At 38.4% G+C, this 27,384-nt stretch overlaps 1 protein-coding gene and 1 long non-coding RNA gene across 3 annotated transcripts in view; one reads left to right on the forward strand and one right to left on the reverse strand.

Moving 5' to 3' along the window:
* Positions 1-222: 222 nt before the first annotated feature.
* The window catches only part of thrb (thyroid hormone receptor beta), a 143,003-nt gene continuing 115,841 nt past the window's right edge, over positions 223-27,384 (forward strand). Inside the window, exon 1 of one of the 2 annotated variants that reach the window (XM_023277528.3) lies at positions 223-656. The gene's annotated coding sequence lies outside the window, so the exon portion shown is untranslated. The remainder of the gene's footprint in view (positions 657-27,384) is intronic. The other variant, XM_023277537.3, reaches the window with a different exon arrangement.
* On the reverse strand, positions 17,380-26,100 carry LOC118470807 (uncharacterized). Its single transcript, XR_004847959.2, has 3 exons — positions 25,962-26,100; positions 23,447-23,544; positions 17,380-18,307 (listed from the first exon to the last, which is right to left on the reverse strand). It is a non-coding gene; the product is annotated as an uncharacterized LOC118470807 (long non-coding RNA).

Below are 27,384 nucleotides of genomic sequence, written 5' to 3' on the forward strand. Positions count from 1 at the left end.
ATTAGATCTGTAACTAAAAATAATAACAAATCTTGTAACACTAACAAACGCACAGTCACACTGTGTGGAGTGAGAGCAGTTTCCTGCCCTGTCGGCATGTACCAGGCCGCTGTAAACAGCAGCCAACCGCCGTCGAACAAAACAAAAAAAACGAAACTAAAAAAAAAAAAAAAAACTTGGGAGTTTGTAATAAGGGCGAGGCTTATGTTGTTCGGTTCCTGTCCGTGATTCGGCTCTCTGATTCCCCGTAGCGTTCAGTCGGAGCGCTACAATTGTCAGTCTGCTCACTGTGTCCGTCGTGTGATTTTGGACATTTGTTTTCGGCTCCATGTTGAAGTTTTTTGGCGTCCAGAGCTCAGACTGTCGTATACGCAGACACAGTTAGCACACACAGCCTTCACTCCGCTCACACACACGTACATACACACATACACACAGACTCAGACACACACACGCGCGCGGACGCACCGACTCAGACGCGGCGCGCGCGTACCGTCCTCGCCTGATTTGCACCAGCGCGGGTCATTTCAGGTTAAAGCCCGGCGCTGTGTCCCGTTCACTGGAGCCGACGGAGCAACACTGGTTCCAGTAGGAGGAATGAACAGGCACTGGGTCTCACTGTGATACCTGGAAACAAGCTTCGACCTGCATATGTGGTATGTTTGATTTTTCTTGATTTGTTGATTTATGGTTTTTTTTGTTTTTTTTTTTTTTACAGGGGTCGAGGGAGAAAGTGGGGGTGGGGGTATTTTTTGACAACAGTGCAGCCAATGACAGCTTCTCCAAAAACTAGCTACTTGACAGTGCAGCAGCTAGGTGACCGTGCATTGCACTAACTAAGCTAAATCTTCATATTCATGTTTAACCTCACCAACAGTGATTTTTTTTTTAATGTCTTCTGGAGGGAACCGAGTTTGCCGAACTACATTTAGAATTTCTGCAATTCAACGCCGCCTCGCCAATCGACAAACGGTTCGCACCTGGGTGAACATGACTTATATCAAACCACAATTTTAACAGCCTTTGTGACAGTTCGGTGTACAATTTAGTGAACAAGCAGTACTTTACAACTAAAATATTTAAACATTATAGCTCGTTAATGCTGCTACCGTACGCACACGGTGGCATATTTTGTTGGAATGAGACAGCAAAAGTAAAGGAAGAATTTGGCAAAAAAGTTTACGTTTTACTCTATTTTTAGTGTGTTTTATTGACGCCGAATTTTACATTAGCTCGCAATGATTTAGAAAGTTACTTCCAAGTTGTTTTCACAGGTCGTTTAATTTAACAAAAAGCGCGAACACTTTAAATTGACAGATATTTGGCTCGAGGTTCTGCCAGGACAGGAGAACACCACGTACCCGGGTTAGCTTTTTATGAGGACTTGAGGGAGTTGTTTTATGGGCCCAAGTAATCGTTTCCCCAGAGTTCAAAGCATCATTCTAGCTTGTACTAGTCTAGCACGGCCTGCCTCACTTGTATTTACATTGCCGTAAACATACGCTGGACATACAGGCATATATCAGCTTTAACCTTTGCTTTCGTTTTGGGAACATGAACTTCACCGAGGCGCTCGATTAACATCTGGCGTGCAAAACAAGTGAGCCCCTTCCCAGCGCGTTAGTGACCTTAATGGTTGGACTTTCCACAGGTCTGAGTTGTTCGCTAATGCTCCACTGGGCAAAATATGTGTCGCGAGCTTATCGTTCGTACGTGTAAAGTTATTTACTAATAAATGTCACCTGTCCTTCACGCCTTGCCATACTTGGCACCGCGACAGATGACATGTTATCATACGAACATAAAGTGATGCCTACACGGGCTGTCAGAAAAAAAACATACGTTGTCGCACACAGCAAGGTGACTGTAGGTTTTGTTTTTTTTTTCCATCGTCTGAGTGTCGGGATGTGGTTTTGGAAGCGGAGAGCACTGACACTATGACTGCAGGTGGTGTTGCAAATTCAATCTTAAATGTATACAACGTTAATAAAAGTACATTGTCCTCCTAAGTGTCAAAAATGCAGCAAAAATACATTAACAGATAGCACATCACATCATTTTTTTAATTTTAGTGAAAGAAAATGCCAATTTTTTGATTCCTTACCTATCTCTGTTTATTAAGGAACAGTGTAAAGACGTTAAATATACATAGCTGGTTGGGATTTAGCAGTAGTATGCATGACAATTCATATTTACACCATGCAAAAAGGGAGCTACTGAAGGCAGCATCAGTTGTCAGCAGAGGGTATTTAAGGTCGTTCGCTCTGCCTCTTTGCTCCTGTTTGTAGGAGCTTGTGTGGAGAACGCTGGCTCACACAGCAGCTCTCATGTTTGCAACCTACAGTACATGCATTTCTACATTTTGTAGCTTGCAGCGTAAGCAGTTCGCAGGAAAGATGGCTGGAAAAGATATGGTTTAAAGTCGTTACTCCTTTGATGTGTGTGTTGAAACTTGTTCGAATGCTTTCGAGATGGGATTTGGATGCCCCACCCTTATGATGACAGTTGTCAATTTTACATAATCTTTCCTCCTGGCAGGAAAAAGCAGAGGCGTTATTATATATATACAATGGGTGAGGATATGTTTGGCGAGTTGATAAAGACAGCTTTGATGTACCGGATAGGTATTGTGCAAATTAAATTTCCTGCTTTATTACATGTAGTTGATTCACTTGAGAGATCCGCAGTGGAGATTTAATTGAAGATGGGTAGTTTTGATTTGGTGCAGTGTAGGGATTGACAAATATGTTGTTTTCATACGTTGATATTCCTTGTGGCTTTATTCAGACATACCCACCACAGGGAGGGAGAGAACCATGGTAGCACAATTAATGAAAGTAATGGCATTATTGTTCCATGTGTGTAACTGTGTGGAACTCTCTCACTTGGGAGATGCTCCTATACATCCTGCTGCGTTCTAATGCTGCAGGTATTTAATAAACACTGAGGAAAGACTCCTGCAAACATCTGCACGCAACAAGCTAAACTTCAGCTCCTGTTAATATTCTGTTAAAAGATTGCATTCATTATTGGTGAGTCTCATTGATCTGATCTGGTACAAGTTCTGTCTTAATCACAGTAAAGTTTTGTAATAGATGTTTGTATGACATTTTGTGACAGATGAATGAAAAGTGGGGTTTTTTGGCACTTAAACTGCATCTTTTACTCTCTGCGATGTTTTTGGACCAGTATTGGTGCTGAAATACGGTGAAGTCTTACTAATTACACAACTCAAAGTAAATCACGTGTACGTGGCTATACGTTAATGCGACTGGGTGCAGTTCTGACTTAAGCTGTGTTGAAAGTGATACAGAAATTTTTCTACATATAACCTCGCAAGACTGCCATCTTAACTTTTATGGAAAAATGTGAAGGGTGCTCATTCAGACATGAAGGAGCTGAGTTCAGATGCTGTCAGATTAACAGAAAGGAGTGAATGTCTGAAAGGGACTTTAGAGAGAGGCGGCTGCATCAGAGGTCAAGTAGCACATTTTTAAATTAATGTATTTCATCTGTAATTGTAAAAAAAGATAAAATGAAATGTGACCCAAAATGTGGAATCATTAAATATGTAGGCTGTAATCTTAAATTATTTGTTTAGGAATGAGAGGAAATACTGAAAAAAAAAATTTTTCATGCACAATTTCAGAATTCTCAATTCAGTCAAGGATGCCACAAATGAATCCTTCCACCTCTACGGTCATTTTAAGGCCTCCACTTAAATGTTATGGGCCCTAGACACAGGCTGAGGTTTGGGATATCTCTGTAAATAAATAAATATAAAGAGATATCATGTCAGTGTTAAGATGTGATGAAATTTATTGTACCAGCATAGCAGTAGTATAATATACAGCTGAATGACAGCTTATTATATGTCATGAAAGTGTTTCAGTGGTGTGTATGGAGGATGTACAGCAAACATCCAGCTGGCCACGAGTCAGACTGGGGTATCAGCCGCTTGGCTATGAGCTGCTGTTTTTAAGCAAGAACGAAAAACTGCATGGGTTAATGAAAATACCTCTGTACACATTACCTTTGTAAAAAGGGTGAATCTCTTTCTACTGGGCAAGTGCACGGTATATGCAATAAAGTCAGCCACAGAAACCAGTCAAGGAGAAGTGTTTCTCCCAGAGAAAATTTCCAAGAGAGGAAGTTCTGAGTTTTAGCTTGCAGACTTGAGTGGGAAACACATGTTGTACGTAGGTATGCTGCTTATACATGGAGCACAGATGTGTTCTGGTGAACAAGCTGTCAAAATAGACAATAAGAGAACAGTTGCAGTATAGTTGTTGCATTTTATTTTTATTTTTTTGAGATTTGCACACTCAGGAGGGTGTTATGGAAAAAACTGAAGATTGTTATTTTACTTTTTAAAAACTGAGTTTACAAATTTAAGTGGCTAAATGTGGATGTCAGGGCTTCAGTGGATCCTCAGTTTTAAGAAAACAAAAAATTCAAAAGAAAAAAAAATTGAAAAAAGCAATTCAAAAGTATCACTGTCCATAAATCATAATGTATCAGTTAATAGTAAAAATTAATATGACAAACTAGAGAAAAGATCAGTACTTGCAAAGATAGTGCTGTGGGTGGAACATTTCTTTTGATCACATAGTGACTGCAGATACAGAGGCAGCTGCAGCAGAGCCAAAGGAATGCTTTTGTTTTTTAAAGATAATTTTTGTGGCATTCTCCTTTTATTTAGATGTAGTATAGGAGGATGACATGCAGGAGGATGACATGTAGTGAAAAATTGAATGCTGAATATTGGACCTGATAATCAGTCTCTAATGAAAATCACACAAGATCTGCCCAGCTTTCAAGGTCAGGACTTGGTAGTTAGTCTTGTCCACTTTGATGGGACAAGTGTAAGAGAAATTTATTTGCCCCACTGGACAAGTTAAACGCCATAACCACCTGCCAGTGAGGCATCACAAAATGAGCAGGAATAATATTATGCTAATTCTACCACAGGAGAGACGAGATGTTCTTTGCAATTAGGTAGAAAAAATAAGTCCATGTATTGGTATTGGCAATCAGCCAAAACATGAAGGGCAGTATCTGCATGTTGGATACTGGCAAAAATCCTGTATCCTGCATCCTTAATTAATACATTTCTTTTATTTTCGGTACTATTCAAAAATGTTCATGCGGTTCATAATCTGAAATCTTGGAATATAAATAGACTTTTAAACAAGAGCTCACTAAAATTGATTCTTTAAAAAATGTAATACGACATAAAGTAAACTCCACTAAAACGTTTTTAAATTAGTGATGACAAAACGGTATTGATTAGCTGTACTAATTTCACAAATAATTGTTCTTTTTATTTTTTTTCTACAAAATTATAGTCATTTCATATTAACTTATTCAGTAGTGATTTTTTAAATGACCTATATGCAATACAGGCGTCATCAGTTGGATCTGATTTGAGTTCTTTTAATGTTTTGTTTGTTTTTTATTTCCATGGAATTAGCCAATTTAATGACCACACTCACCTACCCAAATGCAAATGTTCCCTCAAAACAATTCCCCCTTCAACACCATTTTGCCGTAGCTGCATCCTGGACTTGGCACCGCCCAATGTGATTGTGTTTGGTTTAAAGAAATGCAAACATGCTGGAGTGTTTTTTCCCTCTACAGAAGAATGATATTGTATGCAACCAGACCTTTGTCCAATGATGACAGCAGGGTGTGGAGGTAGGTGTGGCTATGTGAGACTAGGGAATAGATAAATGATTCAATGTGTGCCAGACTTTGGTTAGGGCACATATGCCCAGAGCAATGAGGCCTCAGTTCGATTCCTGTCTGACTGGACCATTTGCTGCATGTCATTCCCCTGGTCTCTTTTAACCATATCCTGTCTTCACTGAAGCTGTCAAAGGCTTAAAATGCTCCCAAAAATCTTTTAAAAACAGTAGTGCCAGACCCTCATACAAGCAAATAAAAAATGGACTGGTTAAAGATAAATGAGTGACATAATTTTAGTTTTAATTGGAAGTGAAAGGAAAAAGTTTTTTATTTCCTAATTTGTACTGTATAATTTAGTGTTAAGTTAGAGGCTCAATATGAAGGCTGGTCCAAATTTATGCAGTTGTTTTTTCCTAAATGCTCCCACATATTTCATCAACTTGCTGTGGCTTATGAATGAACCATAACCACTTCCCTGCCACATGTGAAAGTAGTTTGTCGTGACTTGGACTTGTATAATGACATTCGTGATTATGTAATTGCAATCATGCATAATTTATCTTCTAAACGTCCCCCTGAAAGAAATTATAGCAATTAAATTAATTTATCTTGCACTTTGCAATATTCAGTAATGGTCACAAGTTAGTGTTGACCCTCCCTTCCAGCAATGGGCCTCATATTGGTTAGGAATTTACTCCTGCAGTCTCCGAGATAAAAGCTCTGAATGGCTGTAATCAACTTCTCATGCATTTTGCAGGTGTTAGGTTGAGCTATTGTTAGTGAAATTAAATCACGTTGGCTGTAGCAGCTCCAGTGTCAGAGGACAGGTAAGGAGATCCAGAGGCTCACACCATGATGACAGCAGGTTGAGTCTGAAGGCGGCTCATTCAGTCATTAAAGCAGGATTACAACTGGTGGACTGATCAACTGATGATGATATGATCAGCGTTTTACTTGGAGATAATGGAGCAATCTGTGAAATGACAAACTGGTAGACATGGGTGTCTACCAAGGTGTGAAAGTTAATATCAAGTTGTATTATGGGAAGCGTAGGATCCATTGTTTTGGATGCCTGAGTGATACTCAGGCATGATAGAGTATTTCAGCTTTTGCTATATCAATTTTGACCTTTTTTTTTTTTTTTTTTTTTTTTTAAATCCTTGGCTATAACCTGACCAATGCTCCATTTTTTCAGACTGATAGTGTTATTGAAATTTGAGTCACCTATATGCTGGCTCCCAGAGAGCTTAATGATATATTGTTACTATCTGTGCATCTGATTTGCAGTTATGGAGCTAGAGTCTGGAAATAATGGGCTTAGCTTAGCATATGCTAAACTTGCTCTGCGGGTTCAGACACATGGATTCTATGACATGTCGTGAGACAGTTTGAATTGTAAATGTTGCTATATAAATAAAATTGAATTGAACTGAATTGAATATGCTACGGGGCTGCACAGTGGCGTAGTGGTTAGCACTTTCGCCTTGCAGCGAGAAGGTCCCTGGTTCGCGTCCCGGCTTTCCCGGGATCTTTCTGCATGGAGTTTGCATGTTCTCCCTGTGCATGCGTGGGTTTTCTCCGGGTACTCCGGCTTCCTCCCACAGTCCAAAAATATGCTGAGGTTAATTGATTATTCTAAATTGCCCGTAGGTGTGAATGTGTGAGTGATTGTTTGTCTCTGTATGTAGCCCTGTGACAGACTGGTGACCTGTCTAGGGTGTCCCCTGCCTTCGCCCGAGTCAGCTGGGATAGGCTCCAGCACCCCCCGCGACCCTAATGAGGATTAAGCGGTGTATAGATAATGGATGGATAATGGATGAATATGCTACAGGCAGGATCTACCAGGCATCCTAACCAGGCGACTTCCTTATTGAATCCTTAATGTGAAAATGACTTCAATTGTGATGCTGGACTTGAGGAGCCAGCCTAGTTGTTTTCCCCCACTTTCAGGCTTAATGCTCAGCTAAGCTACTATTGTTACCACTTTTCCACTTGTAAATAGTTGAACTTTTATGAAATCTCTGATATATGACTTTTTTTTCAAAAAAATATAGAAGTGCTGGCAAAAACAAGCAACTGTAGACGTCTCACGTCATGTTTTATCTTGGATTGTGCGTCAATGTCTACATCCAGGATGCTTTAACCTATTGCTGGAGTTGGATGGGATCTATTCGAGACTGAGGAGGCCTGCAGGTAATACTCAGGGCTGAGAAGATGTAGTAAAGATGGAGATATCCATCTCTTTCAACAGAACTACACATGATTTAATTGGATTTTATCAAGCAATTAATATTCTGACATGATATGTCTGTTTAAAAGTTAGTATTGACAGGCATGTCACATTGGGCCAATAATCACTGAGACCAGAGGTGTCAAACTCATTTTAGTTCAGGGGCCACATGCATACCGATTTGATCCCCAGTGGGCCGGACCAGGAAAATCACAACATAATAACCTATAAATAACCACAACTTCAAATTTTTCCTTTGTTTTAGTACAAAAAAGTACATTCTGAAAATACTCACATTCAAGGAATTATCTTTTTACAAAACATTATGAACAAACTAAAATTTGTTAAGAAAAATAAGTTCAGTTTCAACAACATAATGCCTCAGTTTGTCATGTACACATTATAACTTCCAGATCAGGGTGTCTACAAAGGTACAAAACATTTAGTTACAGGTATCTGGAACTGAATAATATAGTTTGTTACTTTAAAAAAAGGCAAAAAACAACAAGAACAATAGAAAATGGTATAAAAACGAGACACGAAATGACAAAAGCGAGAAACAAAATGACAAAGGATGAGGCATGAAACAAAAAAACCCAACAAAATTAGACAAAAAATGGACAAACAACAAAAACAGGACAAAAAATGACAGTGTGAAAAAAAGTGACAAAAATGATACACAAAACAATGAATAAAGCAAAACACAAAATGACAAAAATAAGACAAAACACAAGCGAGACAAAAAGGAAACAGAAAACGACAAAAGTCAGACAAAAAAGACAAAAAACAAGACAAAAGAGTTCAAAAATGAGACAGAAAATGACAAAAGAACAATCTAGTATTTTAGTTTATGATCAAAACAACTTGTCATGGTTTTGGAATTGTTTTTAAATTTATAGCTTTACAAATTTACAATTTGCAGTTAATGTCTTCTCTGTAATTTTTACACTTTTCAAAGTCGTCCTGCGGTCTGGATTGGACCCTCTGGATGGCCGGTATTGGCCCGTGGGCCGCAAGTTTGACACCCCTGATTTAGACAATTAGGCAACTGCATTTCACATGTTGATTTGATGCTTGCTTGTAGCAGTAATATGCTATACTTACTATTTTGGTTACAATCCATGCCAAGCTAAGGGGCCTTGGTAAATGCTGGATAAATGTGAAAGATTAAAGTAGCTCAGTAATAACCTTTCTCCAGGTCTAAACAATGCATTTATTTCCTGTACCTGATACTGCTGTATAGACCACACACACATATGTCTTCCATGTCCGTAGCTCAGTGCAACTCAGATGTATTTGATTGTATTTAAAGTGCAGGCCTCCTTAAAATAAAGGCCCTTGAACTAAATTTAACTAAAAAACAAGCCGCAGTAAACGCTAGACTTTAAGCTCAGCTTTGTGCCCTGAGGATGTATGATTTACACATCTTCAAAAACTTCCTACCTGTAAACCCACATTCAGCTGGTAACCTGACAAGGATTTGATAATTTTATGCCAGTACCTGTATGTTAACACTTCATTTTGACAAGGAAATGTTTGTCCTGTTAACTTCAGTTTGATGCTAATGTTCTTCCCAAGTTACCAGAAATTTGACCAGTACAATAATCTGTGTCCAGATAGCTGTGATTATTTCTTCTTTTATGGAAGAAATATGTGTGGTCACTTTCAGTGTTGCCACTCTGCTGTCCAGGAACGCTTGGACATCGTGCACGGTGCCTGTTGCAGCAGCTGTTTGTAAACTACTCCAGCTATAACCAGTTTTACAATGTGGAGCTCCTGTATACCGGTGATAAAATTGCAACACCAACTTGTGTGATGCAACCTCTTTGTGGTGAAATGCGGTGTGTGATTGTTAGGAGAATGACATACTCACTACTTTGTTTACTTCCAGTGTTTCATTGCAGAATTATTGGGGATACTATAGTGGATACATTCACCCTGTCAGAATTTGAATGCTCAAAAACAACAACAAAAAAATGCTGGCAGTAAATGTAGTGCACTGAATAGTAAATCTGGAGGGATTTGGGGTACAGCAAATGCCGTCTTTGGTTTATGTGATTTTATAAGAATCATGGAAATGTGAGTCAGTCAGATATCAGACATCTTAAAGTTCTCAACCATCCTCAATTAGTTTCTGTGTGAATATGATTATTTGCCTGATATTCTTTTTAACATTTTGAGCTACACATAGAATAGCAGACACACCTACTTATCCAAAAGTTTATCCTTATTTTGGCTTTTTTTTTCACAGCATAGAACCAAAGACATCTAAACTATGAAATAACATCAGGATTTTTGTAGTAAACAAAAATTTGTTAAATTCAAATATATTTAGCATTTAAGATTATTCACCTTAGCATCTTTTTTTCTCTGATAACAGCCTTGCACACTCATTCAGCCACCCAGCTTCATGAGGTCGGCACCTGGAGCTTTTCCAACAGTCTTGCAGGAGTTCCCACATATCCCACCTGCTGCTGCTGCTGCTGCCAGCACTTTTCCCTGTTGGCTTCCCTTTTTCTTTGTTTGTTTGTGCCAATTGGTAATGAACATTTTTAAGTTGTCATTAGGGGTCCAAATTTAAACAATTTCCGTAACTGGTAGTCAGCTACATAAACAATCAGTAATCGATTAATTGTTGAGATGATAAAGAATACAGTGGATGTTTTTACATTTGAGGATAAAACTGTTTTTAACAACTGACAATTCTTTTTTGCTGTAAAATCAAATTGGTTACACGATAACATGTAAGGGAATCTGTGACTTAATTTGAGATTGCCTGACAAAATCCAAAGTATGAAACACAAAAAACGAGCTGCAGTTTTCCACAGTAAATAACCGGTATTATTAATTTGTTCACGATCCTCATAGCTGATATGCATGATGGAGTGACTTGTTCACTGTTGTTAACGTTAGTCCAGCTGCTGGAAACAGCTGCTCAGCTAGAACAGATGTCCATAAATACTGTCACTGCAAATTTATCAGTCCAGGAAATCTGTCAGTATTTACTGCCACCTCCAAAATATGTTTAAACTGAGAGCAGCGTTGTTGATACACTTTATCACTTAAGTTTGAATGTTGTTGGAAGCATGTAATCAGAGTCCTGCTGCTCCTGAACGTTAGCAACATTTCTGTTAACGGACACTAGTCCCCTAGCCTGTGTTAGAGTTTGAACATCATAGCTTAGCATTAGCATCAGCCTCAGGTAGCTAGCTATACTGGATAACTGTCAGACAACTTTTTCACAGCTTGATGCTGCAGACTTTATCAAAATGACTGCCACAGTTAGCAGTTACACAGCAGGGAGCTGCGTTAGTTTCTTGTGACCCTTTCAGTCGGTCAACAAACAAACCTGTAACTCTATCTCAACCTAGTACTACACCATATCTATAGTACCTTTTTGGACATGCATGCCTTGTTGTTTGCATTATTTGCTAATTCTTTAATTGTTTGTAGTTAATTGTGTAGTTGTTTTTTTAAAATTTGGTTTGATTATTAATAGCAATTAATCAATTAACATTAATTAGCACGGCTAGCTATCATACGTTATTACATTCAGACTGTTTTCTGCAGCTGTTGCGGTGCTACAAGATTGCTTACAGTCGAATTGATTATACTTTTTTATTTATATATTTTTGCACCTAACAATGTTGGAATTTAAAGCAGCCAGGCTCAAGACCTGTCCTCTTGTGCTTGTTGGGGGAGGAGGCGGTAGCGTTATCAGCAAGAGAGGTGTTAGTGCTCTGGACAGGACCAGCTTCTCTGCTATCAGCAGCAGAGCTTGTAGCATCCACACCACTGTCGCCTGATTCAGGTTGGGTCCTTTTAAACACTGCTGATGTTTTTGTCCTGACTTTTAGAGCTTTGCATTGACATCTGTCTGTCTTTGGTTTTAGACTTGTTAACAACTGTTGGAAAGCTGTTCGTGTAACAAATTGTGGTCAGGAACCCAGTAACTCCAGTAACTTTATCTTCACTTCACCTGTTTCTTCTAGTGTGTGGGGATGAGTGAAACACACAGTTTAAAGCCACAGAGCAGACAGGGGGAAACTAACATAACTGTAAATGACAAATGCAAATGCAGTCAAGACTCACACTATGCTGAAATGGAATGAGTGAACATAAATTAGGTAAATACCATTTAAAATATGTAGGACATGGGCCTATCCACTAGTCAAGTGGTTAGTCTGCATAAAACATTGGTGCAAAATGATGTGAGCAGCGAGTCGCTGTTTCAATTCCAGGGTGACTGGACCCTGACTGCATGCCATTCCCGTGCTCTTTCCCCCTATATTTCCTGTCTCTCCTCACTGTCGCAACCTTATACAGACAAAAATGCCAAAACAACCCCAAAGTATATATAAATATATACATATATATATTTTCCGTTGGGTTCTGGGCCTATCCTGGGGGGCTGGGACCCAACGCGATGATAGGGAAAGCACTGATGTCAACAAGGAAGTATTTGCTTCTACTACAGTCTGGAAAACTGTGATAGTGACAAGGAAGCAGAGGTTTTGACAGACTGTGGTGGCTGTTGTGATGTCTGGCTGGCTGTACATACTGTATTCTGCAGCTGTCAGAAACAACTGCTCACATGGCCTACAGACAGGAGTGTGGCAAGGCCTTATTCAATCATGGAAACAACCGTCCTTGTGTTTTTATCTTATCGGCAATTAAAGCGTCAAATGCATCACAAGATGCAATAAAAGTCCATAGTAATGATAGACTGCACGTCACTGTTGCTTTCCAGATGAGTCACATGGGTGCCTTAGTTGTATGTTGCATTTTTCCAAAGCGTGCCACTCACTAAAAGTAAAGTTTCACCCCAAACCTTGATAAATACTGTGCATAACATGTATTCTATTTCTCATTTTCCACTGCAAGCTTTCTCAGAGGGTTGGTTAGTATTAGTTTTGCCCATATATACTCAGAAATAATGGGTGTTTGGCTGAGTATGCTCATTAGCCAAAGAAACAACACCATCATAAAAAGCCTAATACTGAACATACCTTTAGGATTGTGGTCAAAAAACAAGCACTTTGACATTGAATGGCCTAAGCTGTTAGCTAAAATGGCGTTAAAATTGGCAGTAGCTTTAAGGTTTTCTTACTAATGCAGAAACCTTATTTTCCTGGCTTGTTGCTGCATTGTTTGTGATTGTTGTTTTAAACCTTTCCAGAATTGTGATGAAATCGCACAATGAAATACACTCTGAACACATACTCTCTCCTCTCCTTCAGAGCCAGAGAGTCCTAAATAGAGGAGATGTCTTCAGTTTGCTTCTTTACCCCGATCAACAGTGTAAAAGGTAATTGCCAGAGCTACTGACCTGAGGACAGAAATGAGAGGCCCATGTGGCTGCAGGCTAGCAGACCTCGGGAGACCTGTACAGCATTCGTGATGAGGGAAGTGATGGAGAGCAAATGGGTTTCGTTAGCAAGGAATATTTTAAGCTGGTAATCAGCCAATGAGGGAGCACATTTACGTTTTTATCATGAAATCAACTTTGCAGCTAATGCATGGGAAGTGAAACTATCAGCAGTTTTCTTATAGCTATTGATGGTGTGTCTATTGCAGGTTCATATCACTATCGTTTTATTCCCCAGGATTAACAACTGTCATTGAATATTCAACAAAATTATCTACTAAATTGAATATGCACTTCAGTAGCCATTTTATTGGGTACAACAAGGCAGTCTATTGCAATTCAACAGTTCTGCCGTGAATTTTACTTTCATAAAATAATGTTTCAGGTTTTGGTGGCATTGTCATAAACATGTAAATTCATGTATATGTGTATCACTAAAGAACCAGTGTGTAGGATTTAGTAGCATCTAGCAGTGATGTTGTAGATTAGAACCAACTGAGTACCTCTTCCTTACCCATCCCTTTCCATGCAGCATTGGTTCTGCTGTGTTTGTCATAGGTAAAGACAGTAATCTTGATTGATGTACATGGTGTTTAAATGTCCCAGAATCTTGCTTTCTAGGTCTTCGATTGGGGTTTCTGAAAACTGGGGCTTAACCTTTTTTTTTTTTTTTTTTTTTTTTTTTAACCTTCCAATAGCTGGTTGCTAATGTCAGTGATATCGTAATTTTGTGCTACATGGCTTTGAAAAACTTAGCAAACACATTTTTCATCTGGTTCCAATCAGCTGGCAGTAGGCTTTTTTTAATTTCCCCTGACCTTCATCTTACAGTGACTGTGTCTAAGTCAGCCGGAGTGCACAAAGAAAGAAAGCTGCAATTAACATTCTAGCTGTATTGAGTAGAGGTATTGGCATTCAATAGTTCAATAGTTAATAAATGGAAATCATTCTACAAGGACTTACGTAGATGTGGTATTGATTGTGAAGTATACTGTGCTAGAGCTGCAACAATTAGTCAGTTGGTTGATTAACCCATCCATTTGTAAGTTTACAGAAAGTTAAGCTGGAACTGCTAATCCAAAAATGCCAAGTATTTTGAGGTTTCTACTTGAGGTGTTGCTTTTCTTTTTCATACAAAACAGGACATTAAAAATCTTAATTGCTCAGATTTAAAAAGCCCAACTGAAGATATCACTCAGGCTCTTAGAAACTGTAAAATATAGTGTAGACCAAATGCTAAAATCAAGAGGATTAAAGTAATATTAACCAGGTATTTAAATATTATTATTATTATTATTATTATTATTTTTAGCATACTTCAATTGTTGGAAGTCAGTTACAGGAAGCTCAAAATTTTGTGCCCTTGCAACAGACAAGAAAGACTTCTGCTGTGTTCTTGAGCCAGTTCCTAAAATGATATATAATATAAAAATGAGTGAGCTCCCTGTAGGTTTCAGCGATGCTTCAGTTTTTCTACTGGATTGAAAAGTAATTGAACCTCATTTAAATTTGATTGTACCAGCAATGTTTTTGTGCCATAATTCGATACCTGATACCCCGCAAAAAATTGCCCGCTGGGGACAAAGTAAACAACGTTTTCTGAATCTCAATCAAATCTGAACAACAGCAGAAATATAGCACAGAAGACTTCTTACAAGTAGGTGGGATGCAATTTTTAAAAAAAAGAATCTAATTAATTAGAAGCTTTGTAGTTAATTAATCGTGATTAATCACATTTTTGGGTCAAATAGCAATATTTGACACAAGCACAGTTTTTCAATTCAAATAAATTTTGGCTGATGACTGAATCGATGAATAGACATATATGTGAACTTAACAAAAATTTTATGTTTCATTTATATTTATCACATTCACATACTTTCACAGGTTACTGCAAACTCAGTCCAATTATAGCAAATATATTCAACATTTTAAGACTTTTTGCAAACTCAAGCACTTTCAATGTCTTGAAAAATGGTCTGTTATGGAATGGTTATAACGTTTGCCAGTACCAGGACTTTCGTAGCTAACATTAGCTCTGGTGCTAACAGAAACATGTTTCACGTTGAGGTGATACCGTCGGCTTGAAGTGCTGTGGTGATAACAAAACTCTTTGTTGCACAATTTGCACACAACCAGGCTTTTATCCAAGCTGCCATTGGGAAGTTTTTTAAAAGAAAACTTTCCACCCAACAAGCTCAATTCAGTCTCGTCTTCCTTCACTGTTCAGCAAACTTTCTTGTGTGCTGACATCACTTAGTGCATCCTGTACATTTTCTTCACGGCCGGAAAACAGACTTTACGTGCATTGCTGCCACCTACTGGGCTGGAATTTGTGCAACAGTGTTCCCGGTCTGCCAGAAATTAGGGAACTGAGAAAGGTGCGATTAAATGTGTTATGTTTTTTTAACGCGTTATATTTTCTGAAATTAATTAATCGCAATTAAAGCGTTAAAGTCCCAGCCCTACCAACAGCTTAAAACTTGGAGTGTTCCTGACTTTGCTTTTACAAGAACTGTATATTTAGACTTAAGCAGATTTTTCCTTGCAGAATTTTGTCAAGCTCATAGAGGATCAGTGGTTCACTGCAATGGTTGGGTCTCTGTACAGTTTGTTTTGGTGGAATTTAAGTTCAAACTTTGGCTGGGTCATGTAAGGACACTCAGACTCAAACCCACCCCAGCTTTGCTTTGGCTCGGTGCCTCAGCTGCTCGTGCTCTTCCTCTCTGTATGCGCTCTGCATACAGCCTGTGCTGGGTTTGCTTCTAGGATCTCTGTGTGTTTGACTGCATGCATAGTGCCCTCAGTCCTGACCAGGCTCTCAGTGTTTGCTAGTAACTTTTGTACCCAAAGCACCATGGTCCACAGAAAGAAAGGTGTTATCCAGATGTTGAATGATTTTGGTCTTTCCAAGGTGTGGTGGTTGCCGTTCAGGCCAAAGGCTATTGTGCAGTCAGACTAGGGTTGCAACTAACGATGAATAGATGAATCGTCTGAGCACAATACGTCATCAAAAGTGGAAGTGAGCATGCAATGTAACAGAAATCACCGTCCGAGCGCAGCGTTGAACACGGACGGACATCCTCGCTGTATCATGCATATATAGTATATGCATGTATATGCAGACATCCGCGCTCTATCATACACATATAATATATGTACGATGCAGCACGGATGTCCGTCCGTGTTCAGCGCTCCGCTCAGACGGTGATTTCTGTTGCATTGCACGCTCACTTCCGCTTTTGATGACGTATCGTGCTCAGACAATTCATCTATTCATCGTTAGTGGCAGCCCTAAATCAGACTGTAATCTGTTTGCACACACTGAGTTTAAAGCATCCCACTGCTAGTCTGACTCTATAATCTCAACTCTGGTTGCCGTAGAGGGAGCTAAAGACCATTAGATGCCCCTAAACCATTAGATTTATAACATGATTTAAACAATCATTTCCATGGCCAGAATGAAGCTTCATGCTCAGCCACAACAGTAGCTTTGTATGCTTTGGTATGAACTCAAGTAAGTGCCTGCTTAAGTTGGTGGCGTTGCTATTCATTTTCCAAAGAATACATGGTTGCATTTTAAATAACGCTTCTGCTGAACTCATGTCTACATGCTAGTATGTATGCCTTTTACACTAAACTCTGTGAAATCTTCTGTCTGTAACTTGTCAGCCTTCATAGAAGCATTTATTTTTATGTGGTCAAGGGTGACAATCAACTTGCAGAAAGTGGAGACTTGCTACAGATAATTCCTGTCTGCCTCGTTATCTACTTTGTCTACTTTTATTGTTGTACCACCATTTCCATTCTGAAAATGGACGTCTACTGTGAAAATAGTGGAAACTAGTGACTGATAGGTTGAAAACACACACACACACACACACACACGCACACACACACACACACAAAAAATCAAAATCACAGCCAATACAGCGTGCTTTGGAAAATAGTTTGCAGTAATGATAAGATGTGTGGCTTGTAATGAACTGTTACCATGCACAAATGCTGGTTTGGCCATTTCAAACTTACTATTCTGGGCACCCCTTAAAAATGTTTCCTTTCCACTGTGGTTACTATATACAGACAAAAAAGAGAAAGCATATGAATATATTTAGATTCTCAAAGAACAAACACATAAACCATCTCACTTCAACCGATTTCTGTTCAGAAATCTTTCATTACATTAACAGCAGGTTAACATCATAACAAGGTTAATGGTAATTGGCCCTATGTGGAGCACATCACATAATGGCACAAGTATAAAAAGTTATTATCAGCTTAGCTGCTGAAGACAGTGAAACACAGAACAGTTAAAATGTCAAGATATTTCTCTTATTGGGTTGGTGGAGGTCGAACTAGTGCTCGTCTTCATCAGATACCATTAATACAGACATAAATACAGTTAATAAATAACATTCATCTTGCTACGTGTGTTCCTCTGTGATGAACTGGTGACCGGTTCAGGGTGTACCCCACCTCTCGCTCAAAGTCATCTGTGATAGGCTTCAGCTCCCTTCCATCCTCTCCAGGATGAGATGGGTACATGTGACGAATGGATCCTCTGTGACTGCTGGGGGATCACCAGGCCACTGTTTCTCTTTCCTTAGTAGAGTGATAATATGTAAATATTTAGTTCATGCTGTGCTGCTCCTAAGCAGCCAAAAATGATTAACATAGATGTGGTAAATCGTGGCAAACTCGTGTAAGGTTTAGGAGAGCTATATTATGTTTCTCATACTGCTTTACATGACTGCACGGCCTTATTGAAGGGGACTCTTTTCCAGGGAGTTAGTAGACAACCGTCTCCAGAAACTCCCACACTGGTGCACACTGCTTTGGGAAATGAATGTCTAAGACACAGTAAAGTATAAAGCATGTGTCCACAGCACAAGGGAGAGTGTCTGTCTGCCAACAACAACAAAGGCTTGATAGCGCTGACTGTTGTCTCCGAGGCCAAGGACAAAGGTGAAGAGTTTAGTGCTCTCAGCCTCCCTCAGCTATTCAGCTCTGTTGGTCCCAACCTGTTAAAAACAGAAGATGGAAACGTTTTGAATAATGCATAAGAAGAATCATACAGTTCAGTACACCTGCATGATCCAGCATTATTGTATACACCCATTTGATATTTCCTTCGTAATAAATTTGCAAAAGTGACAGTCTGTTCGCGCTTCATCATTACTGTGTGTAGTGTTGAGGGAATCAATGAATTCAAATGAGTTTAACACAAGACTGCAATGTAAGTCTGAAAAACTGAAGGGTCTGAGTACTTTGTATTTTGTACTTCCTTTAACAGTGGATGTCTGCCTATTCCAAGCAACACTTTAATTTACCTAAAAGGGAGTAAAGATGTAGACACTATTTCATTCAGAAGGTTTCTGTAAAGGTTAACAGCGCTCCAACATTAATGAGCTGAGATTAATAAAACACCGTAAACAAATTGTCTGTAATTGATTAACTTCAGCTTACTTGGTTTTGCAACATGTCTGGTACTTGAGCAGAAAAGTTAGGTTTTTTTAATCTGCAGTCCATATGCATTATTATTATTTTTTTTAATCTGCCTTTTCTGAAGGAATATGGTCACATTTTGGGACTTGTGTTTTTGAGAGCAAGGTGTTCAAATGCACATCAATGTCATGTCTGTGTGTCGAAGTTAAAAAATGCATCCGCCAACACCTCACAAACAAGCTCACTGATGAAGACATGTTATCTAGCATGAAACTGCCACATGAAAAGCCACAAGCGTCTCTGTTTGTTAGGACAGATCCAGGCCAGTTCCTCCTGCTTTTAGTCTTTGTGTTATGCTCCGCTTACATATTGTGTCTCAAACTTTGTGCTTAATAAGGCTGCAACTAACAATTATTTCCATTAATAAATAATCTGTGGATTATGTTCTTGATTAATCAATTTGTTTGGTCTATAAAAAGGCAGAAAACTCTGAATGTTTCCTGAAGCCCAAATGTCTTGTTTTGTCCACAATCCAGACATTCAGTTTACTGTCATAGAAATCTGAAAATATTTTGTATAGATCTTTAACATTATGTTTCTTAAAAATCAATTAATCTATTATCTAAATAGTTATAACAGTTAATGTAAGAGTTGACAACTAATAGATTAATTGTTGCAGCTCTAGTGCATATATCAGTCTCATCATGTCATTCTATGAAGTTAAGAAAATAAGGGCTTTTCCAAAATATTAAGCTTCTGTTTTTAGCAACAGCAGGATCTGAACTTTTAACTGGTTTGGCCAAGATTCTGCTCATGGCTTGTTGAGTATCATCTTCCTCACAGCTTGTGCAGTTTTCACGGCAGATTCTCTTGCTGACATTTCCACCTTGTGGTTGTGCCATGCTTACTAAAAATACAGAATAAGTTAGTATCCAAGCTGTGTTACAAGGCAGCAGATGCCTTTGTTCCTTTTAGCGTTAGCTGCTTTTCAAATGCAGGAATAAGAAAATTATACTGACATGGCTTTTACCCTGGGAGTCCTTCAGACAGGGAAATTGCTCAACCAAGAGATGCAGCCAAATAGCTTTTTTTTCATAAAATGAATAGAAAACAGGAATTTGGGCAAAGGTCACAGATCATTACAATACAGGAATTATTTCCAGAGGTATACAAAACCTCAAGTGAAGTTTGCTGCAGGAATGCAGTGGTCTTAGTGATACAGGAGAAAGCCTATTTTGTATTTGTTTCAGTGATATTGTTAACCTGAAAGCACTGTTAAAGGGACTGATTTACTTCTGATTGTGACTGTGCTTCTCTGTTGTTTATAAGATACAGCGGCCCTCTCAAGACCAGATGAATTTGTCCCTGTCTTTGAAATATATTCAGTTGTACAAGACAAAGAAACATTGTTTTTAAAACCAGCTGCAGGTTCTAAAACTAGAAAATACAAAAAAAAAACATGACTGGTCGACTAGCTAAAAAAAAGTTGTTCTACAAAAAAAGTACAGTCATCAAGTGTTACCTTTCACACATAATTTTCACTCGGTCTCACCTTTGTCATCAATTACTGGAGAGATGAACAATTAATTTAAATATTGTCTAAATCATAATATGACCTAGTCCAATATTAAGATTGCAGGAGCTGCAACTGTTTGATTAAGGTAAAATGTGTCACAATGCATCACTATATTTGAAGCGCTGTGGTACTATAGAGATGCCAGGACAAATTATGTTCTACAGACATAAGGGAACATGTTCTTAGTACAGACTGCAGCAAAAAAAAAAAAAAAAAATAGCATTTTTAATCTATATTTATAATCTTTTTCAGTCGAATTATCTTAATTTGTCAAAAACTACTACTTCCGATTCTCTAATGTGGCCTGTTCAGTGCTGCTCCTTTTCCTTCATTGTGAGCTTTGTACAAAATCAGCACTAGCCTTTGCACTGCTACATTTTCATATCGGGCAGTTGATAAATGTTTTCACTTAGCCACTTCAAATATCAGTTAATAATTCAGTACCTAAGTTTTTATTTTTATAGGGGTACTTGAGCTGTGTTGCATCAGAATGTTCCTGCTTTTACGTAAATTAAGTTGAAGTTTGGAAAGGCAAAAATACATCCAAATGTCATCTCTTCCTACTTTCCTTTCTGCTTCATATTGTTGTTCCACAGAACGTCCAGGAGTTGATCTACTTCGGTTCTGCTCTGGTTGTTACTCTTACAAAAGACATATATTAAGACAATAGATTAAGGTACAATATGGTAGGTTTTTTTCAAATGCACAGCATTTATGTAGCATTGTGTTGGCGCTTGGGTGTGACTTTCATTTGTTCAGGTTTATACACTGGGAGCCTTGATTAATCAATATAGACACAATTAAGTTCAGAACATTTGTGTGATTTAAACAGCTTTCTGTAGAGACCATGTGTCACTGAAAGTGTCAGAGGAGAAAAACAAAAAAAGACTTGCATAAAAAAAGCGTAGGATGTTAACACACGTCTGTGTACATATCCTGAAATAGAAGCCTTCTGTATCTGTTCAGAGGCACCCGAGTGATAGATGTCAAAAATGCTGCTGAAGTCGGTTTCTGCGTGGATTGGCCGTCAAAATGACCATTGTCTCTCCATGGTTATTAAAGAAAACACTGTCTGCCACAATAGAGAACAACGCTGAATAAGGACAACAATATTTTGACTGAGAAGAAAAAATCTGCAATGCTGCCCATATTTTCACTGCAGAAATAATTTAGCTTTACAGTGTCGTGTCTTTTATTCCCTTGCTAGACGTTTTATTTATACAAAATCATATTTAGATTTGTTATTTGTGGTTCCTCAGTACAAAAGTGGCGAAGGTGATACACTGTGCCTTTCATGTCACAAGGCTGGGAAAGGAACTGTACAGCCTCCAGTCATCACAATGATATTTATATTCAGATGCCATCATCAGTCAGCAGCAGTACTACTGCTGCACTACAACACAACACAAATAATAGACTTTCTGTACCGTATCTTTCATTCTCTGTCAGAGAGAATGTCAGTCTTGAAACATGTTATTTACTGAATGCATGCTAGTCTGTGTTTCATTTGTTCTTGGCACTGTGCATTAGGAACATTTGAAAAATAGCTCAACATGTTACAGTGAACAAAAGATCAGAGAAAAATGCTTTGTGTGCCTCAGTGTGAATCTTACAGCCACTTCTGGACATTAAATGATGCATAAAAAGAAGTGCATTTTTATTCTTTCTTGATAAAATTAAGTTTTACTTTAAAGCTTGACTTCCAAGTTCCATTCTTTTAGCTTCTTATGGACAAAGTTGTACATTTGCTCTTATTCTGCATCCTGTCTGTGTGAAACTGGACAAACGAGTTCGAGTTTTATCAGGGCAACACGTTCTTCAGGAAAAAGAACATTTAAAATTGGACTAAAAGGGTCTGTAAATCAGACAGATTTGCTTATGAGGAATTGCACGTAACTTTGAGCATAGAAAAGAGTTTTTATTTTCCATGGCTGACATGAAGGCAACTTTGTACCATCTAAAACTACAGACTCATTCATATGCTTTGTTTAAAGTCACACAACTACATTTTAACAGGACGTTAAACTAGCTATGACCATTTTCGACTTTTGACTCACAGGTTAGGGCAACTTTATCCTCTATGATTATGAATCCTATAGAGTAGTAAGCAAATAAGCGTATCCAGCTATTTCTAAAGCTGGGCACAGTGAGGTCATAGTGAGTTAGCAGTTAGCATCGTGGCCCTATCCTCGCCAACACATTTTACTGTCTTTGTTATCAGTGTTCAGCTAACGGATAACAATAACATCATTCTTCAGTTCCTGAATCTGTAAAGGGGCAGGGATGTTCAACTTGTCCAAATGTATGTAATGCTCCCGACTTGCTGCACTCAACCAAAGGTAAGAAAGATTAAAGACTGTTTACTGTCACCCTCCACTTTAACATTTCTCACAAGTTAGTAAATTACTCCATTTTTACAACCAGCAACCCACGTAACAGTATAAAAGACTGAAGTTAGTAGGTCAACACAGGCCTAATCACCACAGACAAAAAGGCAACAGTTGTTCCTGAAGACTTTCATGCAGTTACAATGGTAACAATTGTCTGCTTTTCTTTACTGCCTGGAGCTTCCTTTATCTCATAAACCCACAGTAATGCATTGTACGGTAAAGGTTAACATTAAATTTAGAGAACATTAGCTACATTAGCTGAGTAATAGCCTTTTGGTTATTTCTATTATGGGCATCCTGCGCATCCCCTGCCAGATTTGTTCTAGCCCCCCACCCACCTTCCACCACACGGTTGTCAGTTAAGGGTTTGATCTTCCCTGGAGTTCTGCTAAATTGAAGCACACAGTAAACTTTCCTCTGACCCAGTCGTCTGACAGTAACCATTTGATAAAAAGTGTCTCCGATCTTTATACCTGCCTATTTCTCCTACACTCAATACCCTGAGAACTGACTGTTCCTGTACCGTGTCATTATATTCCTGACCTTGACATGCAAATTTGCTCCAAGACAATTAATGTTATTTGTTTCATCTGTGAGTGATGAGAATGTTTTAGTCTTGTTGGTAGGAACATCATTTAAAACAGTTCCAGTTCTTCTTGTTGCACCTGCACACATTTTTTTAAAGGTACTTCGTAGATTGTTTGGCATCTTGGAAAGCTTGCCACAGTTGTTCTGTTGATTTAGACTACCTGTCGTGTGTCTCGTTATGCAATCCCAGACCGATTCCATGATGTGAAGATGTTACAGTCTTGCTGCAGGACAAACTTTGGGACCAGTCAGACACCTGCTATCAGAGATATAAAGGAAAACTCAGTTTGAAGATTATGAGAGGTTAGAGATCAGAATCTAAACTGTGGCTAAAGCCTTGTTTGAAAACACACTCCTGACAGTATCCCCTATATAAAGAATTCAAGCTGTTACTCTCAGCAGTTTGGGTGGTGTAGCTACAGGACATGAAAAAAATGTGATAATCTGAGATAATCCAGGACAAAGAAGAAAGAGCATCATGTTGTGAGGTGGTTTGTCTTTTAATCTACACTGGTGTTCATAGGTGCCTTGAACCTCAAACAGTCATGCTTGAGTGACAGCCTAATGTCAGAGGAAAATAAATCTTAAAAAACACTGTCTCAAGTCTGTTGGAGGGGTTTAGCAACACTCACTGAAGTCTTTCCAACATGAATCCGCCTAAACCTCCTATTTGAAAGGAGATTTAAGAAACAAAAACAAAGAGACTGTAGCTTTAAAGACTTGTTTGGGCAAAGAAATATTGTGAACCTAAATGAAAACTGTCGCAGTTTTACTTAACTAGGGATGTCATTGTTAAGCGCATTCACATCTGATTCCACAAACTACTTCATATATTTGGAAGGACTTCACAGAGATATTTTACAAAAGTGATTTTAGCAGCATTAACAAGGTGCCACAGTTTGTTGTTGAATACTTTTATTCACAGTTTTTGATTAGGTTAAGTAAATGTAGTGATCAAGAAACAGATTTCAACTAAATTCAGCATTTAAATTATTCTCAGTAGTGGTGATAGCAATTCCAGCAAGGACAAGCAAAGCATTTTGTGAGTGTTATGGCGGCAGCAGACATGCAGCAAAGCAATGAGCGGATCACTGATGCCTTCAGTGTGGTTGGGGTCTGAATCCAGTTACAAAACTTCTTAACAAGTCTGAATCCTTTCAGTCCCTTTTTGCTGTAGTATTTTGTTAGTTTAAAATGTTGTACTGTTTATTTCAGTGGGTGCCTCAGCAAAATACATTTCAGCTGTTTGTATATCACAAGTTATTACTTGATACTGAAGAATTTAGCTTCTTCTAATCAGATTAATAACTCAATTGGTCATTTAAATTGTGCTTTGAAGAGCAATAAACAAAAAAGAACATGATCTATGAAACTGGTAATTAAAACATAGCCATCAGAGCCTGACAAGCACACTTAACAGCCAAATTAAAATCCCTTGTTCTCTCTTAAATTGCTGTCTAAGTATTGATTGTAGCGACATGTAGTTCATGTCAAATGAAACCACACAACTTGAACTTTCTACCAATGACATTTGCTTGTCTGTGCGACATAATGTTGGCAATAAGAATTTTGAATATACATCAGTTTTAATTCTAGTTACATTGGGCGTTCATCTCTGTGTCCATCTCCACACCCACTACTGTGGTTTGAATTACTCATGAACTGGTTGTTAAATAGGTACAACATCATGTCACATGATCACTGAATAGATAATACTATATCCGTGCATTGATATATTAATATATGATATGAAAAAGTGGAACGGGAGGTTTGTAATTATGCTTTTTTCAATGCTTTTTATACATAGGGAAGTAATAATGATTTCCAGGCAGTCATATCATATTTTGTGACTATACTGTGAAATCCGTTACCCCATTCTGACTCAGATAAATTAACATTAACATACTTAAAATAATACTAGTTCTGCTTAAATAACTGCTACTGTTTGGCATGATGCACTTAACACTACCTGAGGGTGAATGTATTGTTGCACTGCTGCAAGTCTAACTGATCCCAGAATGTGATCTACTACCAGCAGTCGGCTCAGCCTGAGCTCGTGGATGGCTGGATGGTAGATAATAATTTTTATAAAGTGCTTGAGGTTTCTGTTCAGTGTACACTCCCATGAATACTGCAATTGTTCTGTTAACTTCACACCTTTTAAGCCAGGGCGCCGTGGTGTTTATCTGTGTCATCAGTCTTTTTCTTTTCTATTTTTTGCTGAAGTAAAGGCACAGGAGATTGTACAAACAACTTGAGTGGAAGGGATTTTTGTAATGAACACAGAGACAATAATGTAGTGCATTCTAAAGCTAAAAACATGACATGCAGTGAGTATTCCATGAGTGTTTAAAGAGTGGCAGTGAAGCACAAACAGCCCTGGGCTCAGTGTTAAGAAGACACCCAAAGACTTATAAAAACTCCTCTTGAGGTATAAGATTTCTGCAAATAGAGTCACATTGTGTGTTGATAAATGGCTAAAAATAAATACACAGAGCAATAAGCTAGATTAACAGGATTGTTTTTTTGTGAAGGAATCACGCTGTTTTGCATCACACTTCCCCCCCCAGTATATCACAGAGCCAGACACTCAGACAGAAGGAAGTAAAACAACACAGCTATGCAGAAAGAAAGCTGTCAGACTGTGCCCTGGATGCCATGCACTGATTGACTTACTGTCTTGTTTCTGTCTTGTTTTGCCGTTTTGTAGACTCTCTATGGGTGTTGCATGTATCATATGAGTGTACAGAGGAACATAGGTTGACCGGTCTTCTTTCCATTTTGTTTTTTGCCGTAAGGTACACTTGACTCGCCCCTGTCATTCTGCTTTCTCTTCCTGTGTCACTTCTTTTTTCTTTTCCTGTTCCCTATATATACCACATGTCAGTCCGCACTACATTCGTGTGTGTGTGTGTGTGTGTGTCTGTGGGTGTCTGATCATGTTCAAATCAGCTGAAGAGCAACGCTGAACTCTGAGTGAGTGTCTTTTTTTTATACACTTCAGATTTATTTGTCAAATAGATGATGTGGCAAAATGAATTTTCTCTGATTTAAAAAGATGCATTGGAAGAATGGCGTGGAAGAACACATTCAAAATGACACTTTCAGCTCAAAATCTTGCAAGACGGCATGTTTGTTGTGAGACGATGAGACGTGGTGTCTGCTCACAGGGCTGAAAGAGAAAATCTCAGTTTTGTGTGTTCGCAGTGGGATTTTCAGAGAAGACATAAGGCTAATTAGATTTACAGACATCTAAGTAATCAGATGATTCAGCCGGATTTGGAGGAAATGGCTGAGAAGTAAACAAAAGGCTTTGGTGCTTCTGCTGCAGCCCTCCAACTGCTCTTAATGTTGGATTCAGAGTCAAGACGATTTTGTCTCGTACCTTAACCTCTTTACTGCAATTAGTCGTATTATGGATTTGTGTTGAGCAAATGCTGTCTTGAAATCTGCTTTGGTTCAGAAAATGGAAAAAATCTGATCCTAAATAAAAATAAGTTTCTCGTATTTTAAGAACAAACATTTGGAAGTTTGACAAAGATTTACTGGATTCCGTGGGAATGTGGTAGAAAAGCTTGGTTTGTTTGCGTGTGGTGTGATCGGCTCTACACTCAGAAGCAAGAGGTTTGAGGGTGGCCCTTGACAGTGGATGTATCAAAGCCGAATAATGCTTTCGTGTTGTGGTTGTACCGTGGATGCTTAAATATATTGAAAGCAGATGACTCGGTTAGTTGTGGTATTTAGATGCAACTTTGATTCTGATAAAATACCATAATATACCACAGCAATGGATCCAGTGTTTCTCAGTCACAAAAAAAGAACACCTGCACCAGTAGTCTGACTCATTATTTGAAAATGAACTATTCCTTTATTACAAATTATATTAGCTAAAAAGTAAATGTAAATAAATGTATACACTATTGTTATTATAAGTTATGCTGTTTTTAATGTCACGTATTTTATTGTTTTTATCGTTGCTATTTTGTCTTTTATTTTGCGCTCTTGTCATTACTGTTGAGTTGTCTAGGACTTAAAGTAATTATTATATTTAGTCCTGATTATTGTGACAATAATTATTTCAATCGTTCATTTGGTTCAT

Source organism: Amphiprion ocellaris, chromosome 15 (genome assembly GCF_022539595.1).
Source record: "Amphiprion ocellaris isolate individual 3 ecotype Okinawa chromosome 15, ASM2253959v1, whole genome shotgun sequence".
Classification (NCBI taxonomy): domain Eukaryota; kingdom Metazoa; phylum Chordata; class Actinopteri; family Pomacentridae; genus Amphiprion; species Amphiprion ocellaris.